The following is a 16,890-nucleotide window of genomic DNA, read 5'->3' as shown; positions in this document are numbered from 1 at the left end:
CTGTCACGAAAATCAAATTAAATAGCATCATTTGCAAAATTAAAACAATTAAACGAAACTTGATGGAGACAAATAGCCGCGTAGCGCGTCGTCGTGTTGTTCACCTCATGGAGCCAAAATAACAACTCCAAAAATATGGGACTTACAGCGAATATTTTCAATCTCGATCTCTATTTTAAAATTTAATATTTTGTGGAATAGTGGTGTTTTATACAGCCATTGATTTTCATATAATTTGCGTCTTGGTACAAAAAAATATTATTTAAGCTTCGATCTTTTTTATAGTAACTTATTATTTACAATAATTATAGTGATATACCGTTGTTAAATTATCGCAAAGCAATTATTAATTCAAGTCCCCGGGGCTCGGTAAAAAGAGCTTTTGATAACACGAGAGTGAAAGCGTATTAATTAATAATATTAAGCAACTATTTATGTAAATTCTCACAGTAATTCGCATTAGTGTTATTCTTTAATGGAACATTTGTTGCTTCCGAGTAAGAAAACCAAGAGCTGCACCTTATTCTTGAAGAAATAACGGCGGAATATAATTTTCCGCGAACAATTCTCGGGAATATTTCGATTAAGCAGGAGAAGATACTTCAATTAGGGAATTGTGGGAAACTAAGCTCCCACTCAGGTAGTATCAAATGAATTGCTAATTTTGCAATAACATTTTCTAAATTCGGCATCTTACGGCAAACAGTGTAAATCAATTAAACAAGCGGACTTTTATTATTTCAGAGATGCTCTAGAAATGTATGTGTATGATAATTAGCAATTCACGCCACATTGAATATTATGTTCAACTCGTTTACTATGAAATATCCGACGGATATATGTTCTATTATACTTTTTAAAATTCTTTAACAACCATTTGAAACTGACCTCGTTCGATAATACAAAATGTTTATTACGCAGTGAAAACAATTACTATCCAATGTGGTCAACGTATTGCTTCAAATTGATGTTAAAAAGTGGGGGCGGGGGGGTAAGATTGCCCACATAATGCCAGTTCACCGTCGATATACCTTTTTTATATGAGTATCGTACAAGAGTCTCAACTGCTCCTCACCGTCTGTGTCATAGTCAGTGGACTATGGCGGTTCAATGATAACTCATCAAGGTGACAATTCAAAATACCTTTAAAAATGATATAAAGACTTTAGACTTTACTTCAAAATCTCAAAATGTCAAATAGTTAGATTTTTTCGAATAAAAAATCCAGTGATTTTTGATAACAACATTGATAAAAATGCTCTCGAGACATTAACACAAATCAAAGACTTAGGCATCACTTTTCAATCAAATCTTTCATTTGATAACCACATAACAGAAATCTCTAATAAGGGCTTAAAATGTTTGTTGATTTATAACTAGGCTAACCAGAAATTTTAACAATATAAAGAGTATTAAATTGCTTTATTTTTCCTTTGTAAGAAGTCAACTTGAGTACAATTCTCTTCTCTGGAACCCGCATTATAATATACATGTTCAAGCTGTTGGAAGAATACAAAACAAATTCTTACGTTTTATAAATTTTGAAATGTATTTCCAGCAATTATGTTGAACTACAATACTTTGTTAAATTATATGAATATACTCAAATTGCCAAACAGAAGAATTTTCATTTTAATTCTGACTTATTACGATTTTTCTATATAAAATTCCTAATGATTTAGTTGATAGTCCGGTATTGCTAGAATTGATAAGCTTCCGGATTCCACAACGTAAAACTAGGAGTCAGAAATTTATTTCAGTGCAGAAATTCTGGGACTAACTACCATATGTATTCCTCTTTGCCCAGAATACTAATGGAGGGAAACAATTATACCAAGTCAGTGGACATTTTCAATTTATCTTTGTTAATGGAGCAATTCAGTTATGTAAAATAAATAATGTATATTTCTTAAATTCGTATGTAAAAGCCCCGAAAAAGGGCGTTAATTAATAATAATAAATTAGAGGTGATGAAACAAATATTAGGTTAAATAATTACCCAAGTAACCTACTTTTATTGAATATTTTTAATGACTTTACATCACTTCTTAAACGTTTATTGAAATGCTATTTTGAAGAGTAATCCGGTCACCGTTTCCAATGCACGTGTTAGTTGTTATTTCTTGAGCTATATATTTATGAATGCAAAGTGTGTATTGTTTTAGAATACAGTTGTTTAATTGATTTGATGGTTTGTTGAAGATTTCGTCAGTGCTAGTTCTTCCAGGGACGTTCAGAAAAAAATCATTATGCCTTTTTGGGTTAAAATTAGTGATTTGAGGATATTTTCATTTGCTCAACCCCATCCGATAACACCGTATCCTAAGAACGATTGGCATTAGGTGGGGATATGGTAAGGTGGGGTAAGTACCTGCCAATTCAAATCTGGTCACAAAACAAGTTACGTTTCGATTCTGAAAGATGGCATTTCACCAGAGCAATACTAAAAGTATCTACCACTGTGGAACGTACCGCAAAAATGCTATAATTTTAAAGAGCACAAATAAATAAAAAAATATTTGAATTCACGACCTCCCAGAACTATAACCACTGAACCACGGAGACCGTCAACTTTTTTAAAAATAATTTTATTAATTTCGAAACTTGTGTTTAAAAGAAATTTTAGATACGCAAATAAAAACGATATAGCTCTGTAAACAGAAATATCACTTTATTTTAGTGAAAATATTAAGTAAAGTTATGTGATTCCTACATTAAGTTTTAGATTACCTACAAGCCAGCTACAATTTGCAATTATGGTAACTATAAAACTTATGAGTTTCTTTTTATTTATTCGTTAACTTCTGAAGAAATTATACAATTACACTTGGCTATTTTAATTATTTTAATTAAATTTTATTTTAATTTAAATAAAATATTTACCGAAAATTTTATCTTACCGATAAAGAATGATGATTCGTAAAAGCAATACATATTTAAAAATTTGATTTTTTTTAATACAAATATTAAAAGAATAGGAAAAACTTGAAAATCTCTTACTAAGACCACAGTAAGCGAAAAATGTTGCTTGTGTCGCGATAGAGGAATGTTTGCATCCCAAACGGTAACAATAAAATAAACATATAGATTATCAACATCTTGACATCTCTGATTTAATAAGATCATGCCATGCAAAATCATATTCTAACTTCAATGAAAATATTCTTTTAGTGGCCAAAAAAAAAGCGATGTATATTGCAACATAGTTTTTTGTTGTATTTAAATGATGTTAATTATCATGTCATTCCTTTTCTTTTATTTCCAGTATACTCCAGATATTAAAAAGAAAAAGATTCTAGAAACCTAGAAATATAATTTTATTTAGAAGAGTCCTGCTTTAACTTGACCGTTTTGCATTTCGTTTGTCTGTAAATTTCTTTGTACGTTACGTTTCCGTTTTAAGATGGTAATCGTTTTAATGGTTTAGTAAGAATTGTTTTTCATATTATTGTAGAAAACAATCATTTGACGTTTGACATATTTAATAAAATAAAACAATTATTTTGTTTAAAACCACGAATTTTTATTAATCTATTGACCGATTGGTTTCGTTTCAGGGTGCAAATTAATAATCGGTATTATTTTATTGATGATTATTTTTCAAATTTGAAATATTCGTGTTCATATGGACTTTATTATTATTATGGTACCTACCTGCCTGGAGATTCTTAAAAAAAAAAGAATTCCTTATTTGAATGTGGTGGTATTTAAGTACCTACTTACAAATCTTATGATTTCAGAGGAAATTTTGATTATGTTTTATCAAATATGAGAATATTAGAAAAACACTTCTTTTGGACACGAGGCAACTGTTTACAGAACTACTAGTTAAACACTTGACGAGTATTTTAGAAAACAGTAAAAAACTAAATTACATACTACAAACAATAAAATAAAAAAATCCTTATTCTAGACTTCTTATCTTCAATTTTGCAAAAAACCTTATAAGGTTTCTATGAAGGTTTTCGAATACATACTCTTATTGATTCAATTGTATTTTGAAACGAGGCTCTAAAAATGTATTTTTCTCATCATCAGTATTTTTTTACTATAATAATGTAAGATTGTTGTTTTTTAGCTGACAAAAAAGTATGTTGTGAAAAATGGAAATTTTTTGTTCCGTCCCAATCTGTCATAAAGTTGCCAAGCACACTTTGCACCTTTTAAATTTCATTTTCAATTTATTGCGAATAAAACGTTCCAAGAAACACAAAATACTTTTAACGAGGTCGAGTTACCCAACAACAACACGTCTAAAGCCCAAATGATTCAAGTCAGTATATTGCTCAAAATTTCTTTACACTCCTGAACACATTGTTTTGTGTGCAAAATAACATTGATAGAAATGATATTACATAACCTACATATTTAAATAAAAAAAACTAAGATAATAAACACAGATTACTTCTAAACATACCTTGACGAAGCAGGTTAATCTAACATGCTTATTTTTTATGGAAACCTTGTAAGAGATTTTGGTTTTATTTTCGCGTTAGTAACAGCTTTTTCAAGAATCTAAATTCAACCCAACTTAAAAGTTGTTTCTCGGAAAGGTACGACTCGGCTCTGGGTAATGCGGTGGATAATTGAACTATTTACGATGAGAATCCAGCCGGAATAACAGAAACTTTGAATCGTCTTTAGATAGCAACCCGAAAACATATTTAAATAAACGTAAATACATAAATTAAGAAAAGATTAACCTGCATAATTGTATACAATGTAAAACTTTTAGGATAATAGATTGATTAGAATTCTGGGTTTCTTTGAGATTTTGAGCAGGAAAATTAAGTAGAATTGATCCCAACAAAAATGTTAAAATCATATACGAATGAATTGTGAATGAGAATATCTGAAATTAATGCTGATGCAGGAATGGAAGACTACCATAAGCTGAATGAATAAGATTAAGGTAAGTTTCAATAGTAAGAGCACGTACATTGGGTGAACTAAGAAAGGAGTTAGGAGTACATATTGCTAAAAAGGAAATAGCAGACATGAAAAACAAGTTCAAGAAAAACTAGAAATGCGTCATAGGTTCAAAAACTTGATTTATGTGTGACTATAAAGGATAAATGACAAAGGCGTTTGACATAAAAAATAAGAATAATTGGTAATTTAATAAAGCGTCGTTTTTGTTAAAAATCACTTCAAGGACTCTATACAAATAATACTTTTCTCGGCTCTATCTAATTAATCACAAACAGATACAGAAAACATACTTAACTCTTTCAGCCACCGTGTTAATTCAAATTAACATGAACTTTGTGATTTTTTTTTACCGTAACTGTAGCGATTTATAAAAACCATGTTTTTGTTTTCTTTTAGCTTGTAATCTTTTCTATGGCGTATATTTTTTCGCTCTGTTAAAATCCTTATTCCCGCCACAACAACGATAAATTTTTTGACATATGCTAATTGTGAATTTTATCAAAATTCTGCCGTCATTGATTATTAATTTAAGGTGAGATATACATATTTTCTACTCGAATTACAAATATTTTAACGCATTAATATGTGTTCTATAATAATAACATCAGTTCAATTCACTGTTTACAGTCATTTGCCAGAATATTGTAAATGAATTTCAATGTTCATTAAAATTAACACTGGTAGTGACGGACATGTTTTCGACTAGTATGGCGAATTTTTAAAGAATTATTATCCTAAATTATTTCTTTATATCTGAATGAATTTTAGTTAAAATTTTATTTGTTTGTACCTTATAGATTATCACAACATTTTAAATGTGCATTTTTGAACAGTTTTTTGTAATACTTTTGTGTTATTTTTATTTTACCTTACTTTTTAAAAAATACACTGTGACGTCCAATGTTAATCCAAATTAACATAGAATAATGTCAAAAAAAAAATTAAATGCAAAAAATTTTCTGAGGTATTGTCAAGCATTACATATTTTATATATGTGGAAACAATAATACGGGTGTGAAAGGGTTAAGTGGCAGGTCGCGTAAAAAAACACACACTTTTCAAAGTATAAGCTTGGAGAAGATACGATATTATTATATAATAAACATCAATCCGTAAAAAAATAAAGTCTTTTTACCATAATTCACCTAGTTTTTAATGTCTTTTAAAACTTGACCGACGATTGAACCTTCCTACCTAGGAGCTGGGATCGAAATATCGATCAACCTCGCAAAATGCCGATTGGGTAGGACCGACATGTATTTCGTATATTAACTGCTGTAATGTCATCCGATTTCAGAGAAGTGCGTATATGTTCGTATTTGTGTACGAAATTGCCAGCAAAATTGATGAATACTATACATATTCATCAACAACGAGTCTATCTGCTGAGTTTTAGCTCGATCGGATGTCGGGAAGTACCTACACACACGTTGAGATATGTTCGATGAGCGTAAAACCATCGGGCATAAACAATCGTGTGTACTAAGTTTTAAAGTTGTCGTGAATATGCATTTTCAGAGATACAAAGTTCCGATGAGTGATCCGAAGCCAATCTGTTAAGTGACTTAAATACCAACCAGTAGAGCTTAAACTTGATTCCACGATATTCATATTTCATAATTCGATGATCTCTACAAATTATATCACAGTGGTCCATACTCTAAGTACGGCCTTCCTGAAAGATCACCATCTAAAATATAAATATAGATTAAAATGGCAAAAGCGTTGGTTAGTAAACAAATCAGAATAAACAGGTAATTGCCCGCTTTCCTTACCCACTATCAGCCTAAAAAGAAAACAATAATTGAAGATGTTATAGTTCCACTGGCTTCGAGCAGCCGGTAACCTTGTGTACTATTTTTAAATCGGCCTCTACAATGAAACGACGTGATAATAGGAATCATCACTCCAAATACCGGAATTATTCAACCTTCAATCAGATTAATCTTCTAGTCTGAACATGGCCCGATCTAAGTATCTTATTTGCAATACTTCGTCCTATATCTACGCCTTGGATATCTACGCTTTCTTATTCCATAATTAAGTTTACAGTTTTGACAAAAATCTATCCATGTATAAACAGTCGCAATTCAGAACAAATCTATGAAAGTGTTACACGCGACTATTTTTTTCAAAAATCAACACAATAAAAAAATGAGATGAGTTAAATATCGGTTACGTAAATAAACCCAGGAAGGGTTGAAAATAAAATAAAAACCTCCGGAATAATGTAAATATGTTCCGAAATCTGAAGTATTCCCAGGCCCACCCTGTGAAGTGGCTAGTTATGTGAAGTAAATATTTATTGAACAGAGCTCATACATATGAAATAGTAGAGTCCTTTAAGTAACGCTTCGCCTCTTTGTTCGTACGGATCTCTACCTGAATTAGGAATGGGAGCCTCGCAAGGAAGGAAATCCGGTGATACTGGAGGTAGGACCTTCTATTTCTAAATACGAACATTAACCGCCTAACATCTAACTTACTACAATAACATTCTAGACAAGCACATCATACAGGGTCCCGCAACGAGATTAATCGAATAAGATCACATTTTATAAGCTTCAAGAGACAAATATCAATACATGCGTAGAAAAGGAGTTCATTAGAAGAAAACTGACAAAATCATCGTTTGGATGTTAAACCACAAAGTGATTGCTTACAAAATGTTATTAATTATAATATGTATTATTATTTGATTTTAGATTCTTACTCCCAATGATATTCTTTGATTTTAACTGTGTAAACCGTATGGAACGTTCTACTATTCTGTACGCAAACTTTTATAATATCCATGCAATGCCAATCAAAAGACCAGATGTGTAATGAAAATAAAGCTTATTGGTGAAAGGTGGACTAAAGAAGGAAGCCGAAATGCAAAACGGTCGTTCCACAAAACTAAAACATTGCGAAGTCACACGAAAAAATAAAAATATCCATCGAAACTGAAGATTCTAATAATATTCATTAAAAATAATTGTTTGGGGTTCTACGAATTAAACATAAAAACAACATGTGCAGAGAATGTAAGCATTATTTTGTTGGGTTAACAGTTTCTAGCGTTATCTTTGGAGCAGCAAATCATTTAGCACTTGTCGGACCCTGTACCCTCTTTGGGAGATAGTCCTATCATTACCCAGTGTGTGCCTTGCAGACATAATAGAGGCATCCTTCTTAATGTTACTTAAGTACAAAACCAACGAATTAATCCCACCTTGAGATTATCTTGCACACCATTGTGGTTATGTAAAAACCTTAGAATTTAGTAGCTTCTAAGGGAAACATACATTTCACCTCGGTTAATAAATTCCGGGCTATTCCAGAGGGTGTAATAATTTACGTCATCTCCAACTACCACTTTGTTAAGTCACTACCTTTTTATAACCTGTAGTCAACAATATAAAGCCGTTTATAGATTAACAAAGAGTACAAAGATAATCTGACAAGCAATACATCCACAGAATCTTAACCCATTTTACAGTAATAAATAGTTCCATCAAATTTAAAAAAATAAAGGTAAATTAACACAAGTTCTCGCATTGTTTCAATATTTAATATTGAATTATGCCGCAGAAATAAAAAGCAACTACCGTTTTTTTTTTCAAAATTATACAATCATCAATTTAAAGTGCATCATACTTTATTCTTAAATAACAATGTTCCAAAGATGAGTTAATTATTTTAGTTTTAAGGTTAGGAGACAAATAACAATGCCAGTTGACAGCGTGACCTTTTTAATGTTACAATGTTAAAGGTTCTGTCTAAAGACATTCGACCTTTTAAGATGACCTAACTACGTTTAAGGTTTCATACCTCCGCGTAGACACGTAAAAAAGGTCAAAAAAATAAAACAAAAATAAGTTTATCCCGTAAAAAGTATATATATAATTTTTTAAATAGAATTAATAATTATAGATGTATTTTACAAGCATAAGTCGTTTAATTTTTAATATTTTTTTATCAACACCACACAGGAGACCCTAGGGAAAATAATTTCCCTCAGGGCCTTCATCTTCGGGGATACCGTATGGAGGGTCTTTTAAGTGAAAGGAAGGAGAGGATGTTCTGGAAAGGAAAATCTAAAGAGGTTGGGATCGTATTAAGCCATCCTTCCCACTGGGGTGCAGTTGGCGGGCAGATGCACCCGCTGCCAAGACCTGGACAGCGCTTACCCAATGAACCCGGGCAGTTCTGTTAATTCACAAAACCTAACGAACCACTTGGGAGACCTAGAACAGAGATGTTGGTTATTCAACGAATGATTCCCGGTGCGGCGGTACCCATACCCGCTTCTCAAATTGAAGTAAAATAAAAATAAAGAATAAAATTATACAGATATCAAATCAGTTCCTTGGTGTAATTAATCTTTGTAATTTTTAAACGAAATTTCACAAATTTATTTCATAAAAAAATATTCAAGTATATAGTTGGTGGCAGGAATGGGGTAAAAGATCTCTAAATGCCATCGAATCCGATCTGACTTCATTGGAAAAATATATTGGAACTTACAATTTTGGATCCGATCATAATGCAAGTGATCAATAAATGATTCTCTTTATTTTTATTTACTGAGCTAACGTCCCCATATTTTGGTTTTTATTTTTTAAACTTCCGATTTTATTGTCCGGGTTAAATCTTCCCCATAGGAAAAACTAAACCCTTGAACACGCTTTTCCACACATGATTATCTAGTCAATCAACATTATGCAAGTGCATTATATAAGCAAAATAAATACAAAACAATACAAGAACAACACGTCAACTCACCAGAGATCAAATGGGAAAATAATTCACCGACTCCAGATTTTTTCATATCATAGGGTTCGGCTCGGTAGAACTTCTAACAGGGCCTATAAATCCTACTGATCCCTCAACATAAATATTTAAAAAATCTTTTGTTATCCTACATTTATTCAAAATGAACAACTTTTGCATCTTTATTTATAAATTTTTTGATAGATCTAATACGCCTAAATTTTTAATGAGAGAGCTAAGTATAATGCCAGTAGCCAAAATAACGTAATAAATAGTAAAATAAATACCATAATTATTGTGAGAATTGATTAAAACGGTAGAAAAATGCCGATAATTAGAGAATAAATTCAGTATGACTTTAGGTATATTGAATTATGAGTTTATGAATATTATGATTATTATTATGAATTAGCATTATGAATATTATTATGAATTAGCATTAATTAATTATGAATTAGCAATCGGTATGACAACAAATTGAGCATCCACACTTTATTTATTTTTTAAATTTAATGTTAATCAAATTTAATAATATTATTATTACTGTAACAATAACAAAATCCAAAAAAATACTTGCAGAACTTAAAAATATATTATTAAATTGGATTTACATTAAATTTTTAAAAAAATAAATGTAGTTTTACGAATTAGACACCAAAACAATAAATAAATATTCACAATTTAACAATTTAATAAATTAACATTTTCAGCTATCTTATTATCAAAGTACGTCGAAATGTAAAATGTATCTCTCTATACCTGTCTCATAAAACAGGCGGTTTATTGTGAAATGTTAGACCTCCTTTCTGTGTAAAATGTTAAAATGCCTCGGTGAGCCGAGACGAGTGTCTTCGAGAAATTTATTACCAAAATTAACCATTATTTTTTTTTGGCTCGGAAGAAAGTTTTCATTGCTAGCTAATTGCGTAGACACAGATGTAAGTGTGTGTGTAATCTGCAGTGTTGCTAGTGTCTATACACTGGAAGAACGTCTGGAAAATTGTATGGCCGACAAATACGGAAAATGTATATAGTGAGTTTGAGGCTTGTAATACGCATAAATGAAGCAATTATTTGGAAATTTGATATGGACTTGAACTGGGACATTCTTAGTAAAAATTTACGATGTCAGAGTTTTTTATTTATTTTATATCCATACGGTGGTATTCTAAATAAACTAAAATAATACAGAAGAAGTGGCTTTGATTTGGATAAAGCATTAGTGCGCTCTTCGAAAAGTCATCAAATTGACCATCCCCATCCTATCTATCTAACTTATTAAAAAAATATATATTTTTAAGTTTAAAAAAAAATAAAATTCATTGGAAACCAAAATGTCATCTACATTACACCAAATACCCTCAGGAATCACCGGTTAAAGTAAGTCGGGTACAACTCTTTACACCCTGCGTACGTGCATATGTACATTATTCAAGATAAAAGTCAATATTTACTCGGACATTTACGGCCGTTGTATCCAATAAAACCTAGCGAACGTTTATCCATAAATGACCGAAACTACGTCAAAATGCCGAGCATCCCTGTATCCAATGGTCCACATACCTAATATATAAGTTAAGGTACCCATTTACCCATTAACGTTAAGATACCCATTTGTAAGGATTGACTTCGGCTAACCAACCAATGAATAAGTTTGACAAACTGTCAATAGATTTCAAGATATGACCAAAGTTCTATTTGTTTATCGCTTTTTTCCATTACAAGTTAATTCGAGAGTAAAAATGTTGGGTAAAGCCAGCTGTAGATTGATGTCACTTTAGATGTCACCTTTTACATAACTTGGCCAAAAAGGGGAAACAATGGCTGTAAATGATATTAAAGATAATAATTCATTTCCACAAATCTTGGGAAATCATGTTGATTACCATTTCCACGCAACGATTTAGAAAATATAAAAAAAAAATTGGATGAAGAGAATTTCCTTTGCCGCCAGCACCAAATTGTTACGCTGTATTTTTTTTATCAAGCCTATTCCCGTTTTCGCTGTTGGCCATATTTTGTGTGAAAGTAATTTCGACAAGTTCGCACACGCGAATTGTGTATTATAATTGAATTGTACAGAATATTCCAAGTTACTCAATTCAATGTAGTAAAAACACAAAAGAAAAGTACGCCGTGCGATGTAATTTAAATTATTGTAATATACTCAAGCACGGCAAGAAAGAAACTCAAGTTTATCCGAAACAGCAAACTTTCTTCTCCGGGAATACTTGTATTGTAAAAGGAAAATTGTTTTCAATTTGCATGACTTTCATGAAATTTAAGTTCGCAGATATAATACAATACGCGCTACTTTCGAAACTTATAAAACGATTTTTTTTTTAAATATAGAACATAATTTAATGAGTTATAGTAAAATACTTTCCTACGTAACAAATTTGTATTCGAAAATATACGGGATTCATTAATTTTCATTAACCTTGCTGTATTTTATGAGAAAAGCTTTAAAGTATTTATTAAATTTTGATACCGCTCGTTTAACTTCGTTCACACTGTTTGTAAAATGATAAAGCTTACCCATTATATTGTACGAACATTCGTATGTACTTTGGTTCCTAGGGTAATTACCTGAAACAAAAGACATATGGTTATTATTTAAACAGAAGTATATATTTGATATATGGGAGATCGGTCAATATTTAAGTATAATGTTTTATCCTAATTTTCAAACGTTCCTTAAACTATAATTTATATTGAAAACCTTTCAAGCACATACATAAATCAATTATTAGGTTGATACATTTGTTAGGAGTGTTTTATTCAATTAAAAAAATATATTAAAATTAAAAAAAACTACATAAGAATATAAACTGCCCGGAACCAGTGGGACTATGCCATATCCATTGAGGGAATGGTGAATGCCTTGAAGGGGAGGGATTGACAATGATATGGGGAAGATGAAGGTTAGGTTGATAAGTAATACAATTACAATATGCTGCATTCAATAATAAAATAACGTTGCGTAAAAAAAATATATAAACCTTTCTATTAAGGCGATGCACTACGTCGTGTAACATTTTAAATTGAGTCGCTATCAATAACAACCCTTACGTAGATGACGATAAGGTTTAAATTCCCGCTCAACACCATCCGCCTGTTTTGATTTATGCAAGAAAAAAACATGGCCAAAAAGTGCCTTTTATTTTATTTTGTGGATGTTCAGGCATAAATATTTAATTTTATTTCGATCATTTTATAAATAACTTAATTTGCCACACCATACAATAAAATTATAACCGAAAATTTGTTCTTAAGTACGAGATTTTGAACTTTAAAGCAGTTTTAATAGGCCTTATACATTATTTTTTTCTGGGCTTATAAAAAGATTTATCTAAAAATTACTCGATTATTTCAAAGGCCAAGATGTATTCTACTCGCAGTATTTAATTAAAGCATCTGAAACATTTCTAGGCGACCAAATTTTCAAACCAAAAACACATGATTTTGCATTACTACGTATGGCATCGCCTTAAACCATGCTCTTAGAAAGTCACACAACGAGCTTATGCATCAAACCATTAGTTACAAACAGACTAAATAAAGTAGTTAAAAAAATGTATTTGAAACGGGAAATTGGATCTAGGTTCAAATTTCGTAGTTTACCCATAGTGGTTCTGTTTGCCTTCAAATTGGGGATCAAAACACAATAAAAAATTTTCATTGCCTCTGGGTTTCAGATTTTATCTGCAGATTAATTTAACTGTGCCATTTGCCATTACATAAAACACGCTGCGTCTCCTCTCCCAAAGAAGAGGTTCAGTTGAATTAGTAAAGTAGGCAAATGCAAATAAGATAGCTAATTGTTAATGCTGATTCAACTATTTACGCGAAGAAGATAAGGGATAAGGTACACGCATCCTTTTATAATTTACAAAGCTTTGTAAAGCTAGAGGCCGTGATATTATCTCCGGAAATCTCCCTTGACTTATGAAGAGGTTTTAATGCGCACATGCCTCTAGTTTATATTCACGCAGAGTTTGGAAAGATTGGAAATTAAAAGACTCCTAGATGCGCCTTATCAAGTCTTCGGTCCATACAAAAGATATATTATATTTATATTAGGATAAGTAAATACGAGCTTTAATATACGTGACTCTAATATTATCTAAATAGCGTAGTGTTCGTAGCCCCAAACTCTTGGACGAATTAAGGCGAAGCTTAATGCCAAATTACTATTTTGATTAATCTTTATATCGAATTGGTGTACATTATGAAAACCAAAAAATATGCTTTAGTTAAATTAAAGGTTTTCCTATCGCTTCGCTTTAGTAGAATACAAATAAAAAATAAATTACCAAACAAAAAATATAAATGCAAACTACTACAAAAAATATTTTTTCAATAGAAATGTATGTACGCATAAAGGATACAACTTTAAAAAAATACAGTTTTGTAGCCAAGATTATCTGTGACAGTTTCACTTGATGAAATTTTTTGCTCTTTTATAAAATTATTTACAAAATAAGTAAAAACAAGTTTCCTTCTTGAAATCGAACGTTTCTAGACTCTAATATCTACGATATGAAAATGTCCTAAATTTTTATGTATTTCTAATTATTAAATAAACATGTCGTTTATTTTGATTAAATAGCGGTGTACACGAAGTGATTGATATTAATTTAAATAACGTAACAAGGTGAATTTGCAATTAGTGAAGAAGAAATTCAAATTTAATTAAAAGGAAATTAATGCCTGGTTGTTTCGCAGAAATTTGCGTGTGACAAAGTCAAAATCAAATTGTCATTCAGTGCCATTTAATATGACCGAATAAATGCCGATTTGAAGATTTTTTTTTACTTTTGAACAAACAGTGACCAGCAGAAGAGGACAACTACCTTATTACAATTTGATAGAAAGCTGAAACGCATCTTGAATAGGCGTTTAACTTTACCTGTGAAATCTTTAAAAAAGGCGCTGAACTGGTTTTATTGTTACACTGGCAATGTTACGATGTTACAATTTTTAATGGCCAATGTTACAATGTTACATTTGATTTTTTTGTGAAATAACTGGGCCGACTTTCAATAAATCAAACACAATAGAATTCAAAAAATAAAATAAAAATACTCCGTGCTCTTGTTCGCTGAAAGAGAAATGTAATCAAGTTTTTTTCAATCTTCAATCGCTACCATTATGTATTTTGCGCGTATAAACATTATTTAGAATGAAAAATCTTTTGTTGGAGAGTATAAAATAGACCGTCTTTCCAAAGGCTACACCAGACTAAGCACGAAATATTAAGTCACTTCCTCGGTTGAATTTGAACAAGAATACAGGATTTTCTGACAATTTTTTAAATAAAACAAATAACAGCCTGCCCAGGTAGAGGCAGGTATTTAAATTTCTCGTCTATCTTTCGTTTCTTGCTGTTCATTAAACCCAAGACGCAGAATATTTCTTTCCGTCAAATTTGGAAAGAATATAACATTTGACATTTCAGAAAATCACGTATATAATGTAAAATTTGTTTTAGAATTTTCGACTGGCTTCGGTGTGGCTTGAATACACAACCACACGATCATTGGAATGGGGGTTAACGTTATTTCGTATACATTCAATTTAAATGTAGGTAAGTACTGCTAAATTACAAATATTTCACCTGATTTTACAACATTAAGAATGATGACATTCATAAGTTAGTATTTAGTATACAGATGCTTTAAAAAATTACCCAAATTAATTGGCGAAATATTTTCCATGAACACCGCTTTGAAAGATGAATGAAATCGTCAATAATACCTTTCGAGTCCTAGGCCCAACCCTAGACTATTTGATAATTTTGGAGGTGGTGGGTACCGGCGCCCCAACAACCATTCATTGGATAACCAACCTCATCATGACACATGCCCTCCATCACTATACAAGCAACGTTTTGTGTTTACTATGATGGTAGTAGGAGATTTTCAAATATTATCAGGTTATTTGTAACCTGGGATTGCTTGACTTTCTTTCAAAAATAAAATTGATCGTTCTTAGGGCTCACGGAAACGCTCACAATTAATTTCCTTCGGCTTACCTAACATAGGATCAACCAATTTAGTATTTAATAAAAAAATCGTTTAAAAAGTAGCCCAACTCAATTGGTAAAACCTTCGCAGTGCATACTAATGTTCACTAAAACAACTTCCACCGTTACTTCGTACTTGTTACAAACCATTGAAATCACAGCCGATCCAAAGCCGGGAGATCTTCCTCTGGAAGTTGGTTGAACAACGCTAAAGATTAAGAAGAAAATCACTACAAGTCAATGCCAGGACAGAAGAACGGGGGCGGCAGAGGGAAGGAGGCAGGAGGTGGACCACATTAGAATTCCGATCGCAAGGCGCCCATCTCACTCTCTATCCAAACCGCTCAATCAATGTTGCCGAGTAAAACAATTTCCCGGCAAGAAAATACTCCGATCAGGGGTGAAGTTTTTTCACCAACATCGGGGTATTTAATAATAAGAAATTATATTCAGTTAATTTTCTATGTCAATTTTCAGTGACACATCACCTAAAGAGTGCTGTGTATTAATTGATAATCACGATCAACATAGTTAATATGTACACTTAAATTCTTAGATAAATGTTTTAAACTCAGGTAGACCACCAGCGTGTTGGTTAGTATTATGCAAATCTGCATAGACAACTAGAGAACAATACCATAGAAGATAAAAACAGTGAACTCGATATCATACACCAAGGAGTTTATCAATGATCGTCCTAGGGCAACCCTTCTTCCACATATATGTTGTACTAAATGCGTAACTAACACGTTTATTTCTTATTAGTAACAAATGGCATGTAGAGCGAATGAGCGAAGATAGGAGTGTAAGGAGGATATATGATGCAAATGCGAATGGTAGCAGAAGTCGGGGACGCCCGAGGAAGACATGGCACGATCAACTGAATCAGATACTCGAGTCGGGCCATGTCAAGAGTCAGAATAATAGAAGAGTGTGTATGAGACGATGTATGAATGTGAATGAGGCAAAAAGTGTGTGCCAAGACCGAGTTGTTTGGCGGTCCGTCCTCTCTGCCTACCCCTGCTGGGAAACGACGTAATGGTTAGTTAGTTAGTAACAAACCTAACAGAAATTTTGACACTGGTGTCATCGCGGCCGACCGACGTGATAATCAGAACATTTTTTTTTATGGAAACGGTATAAATATATATTTTTTTTTACATTATAAAAAAGTT

The sequence above is a fragment of the Hesperophylax consimilis genome, chromosome 2 (assembly GCF_061612785.1).
Source record: "Hesperophylax consimilis isolate HC1 chromosome 2, BYU_Hcon_1.0, whole genome shotgun sequence".
Lineage (NCBI taxonomy): Eukaryota > Metazoa > Arthropoda > Insecta > Trichoptera > Limnephilidae > Hesperophylax > Hesperophylax consimilis.
Note: the sequence above shows the minus strand (reverse complement) of the source record.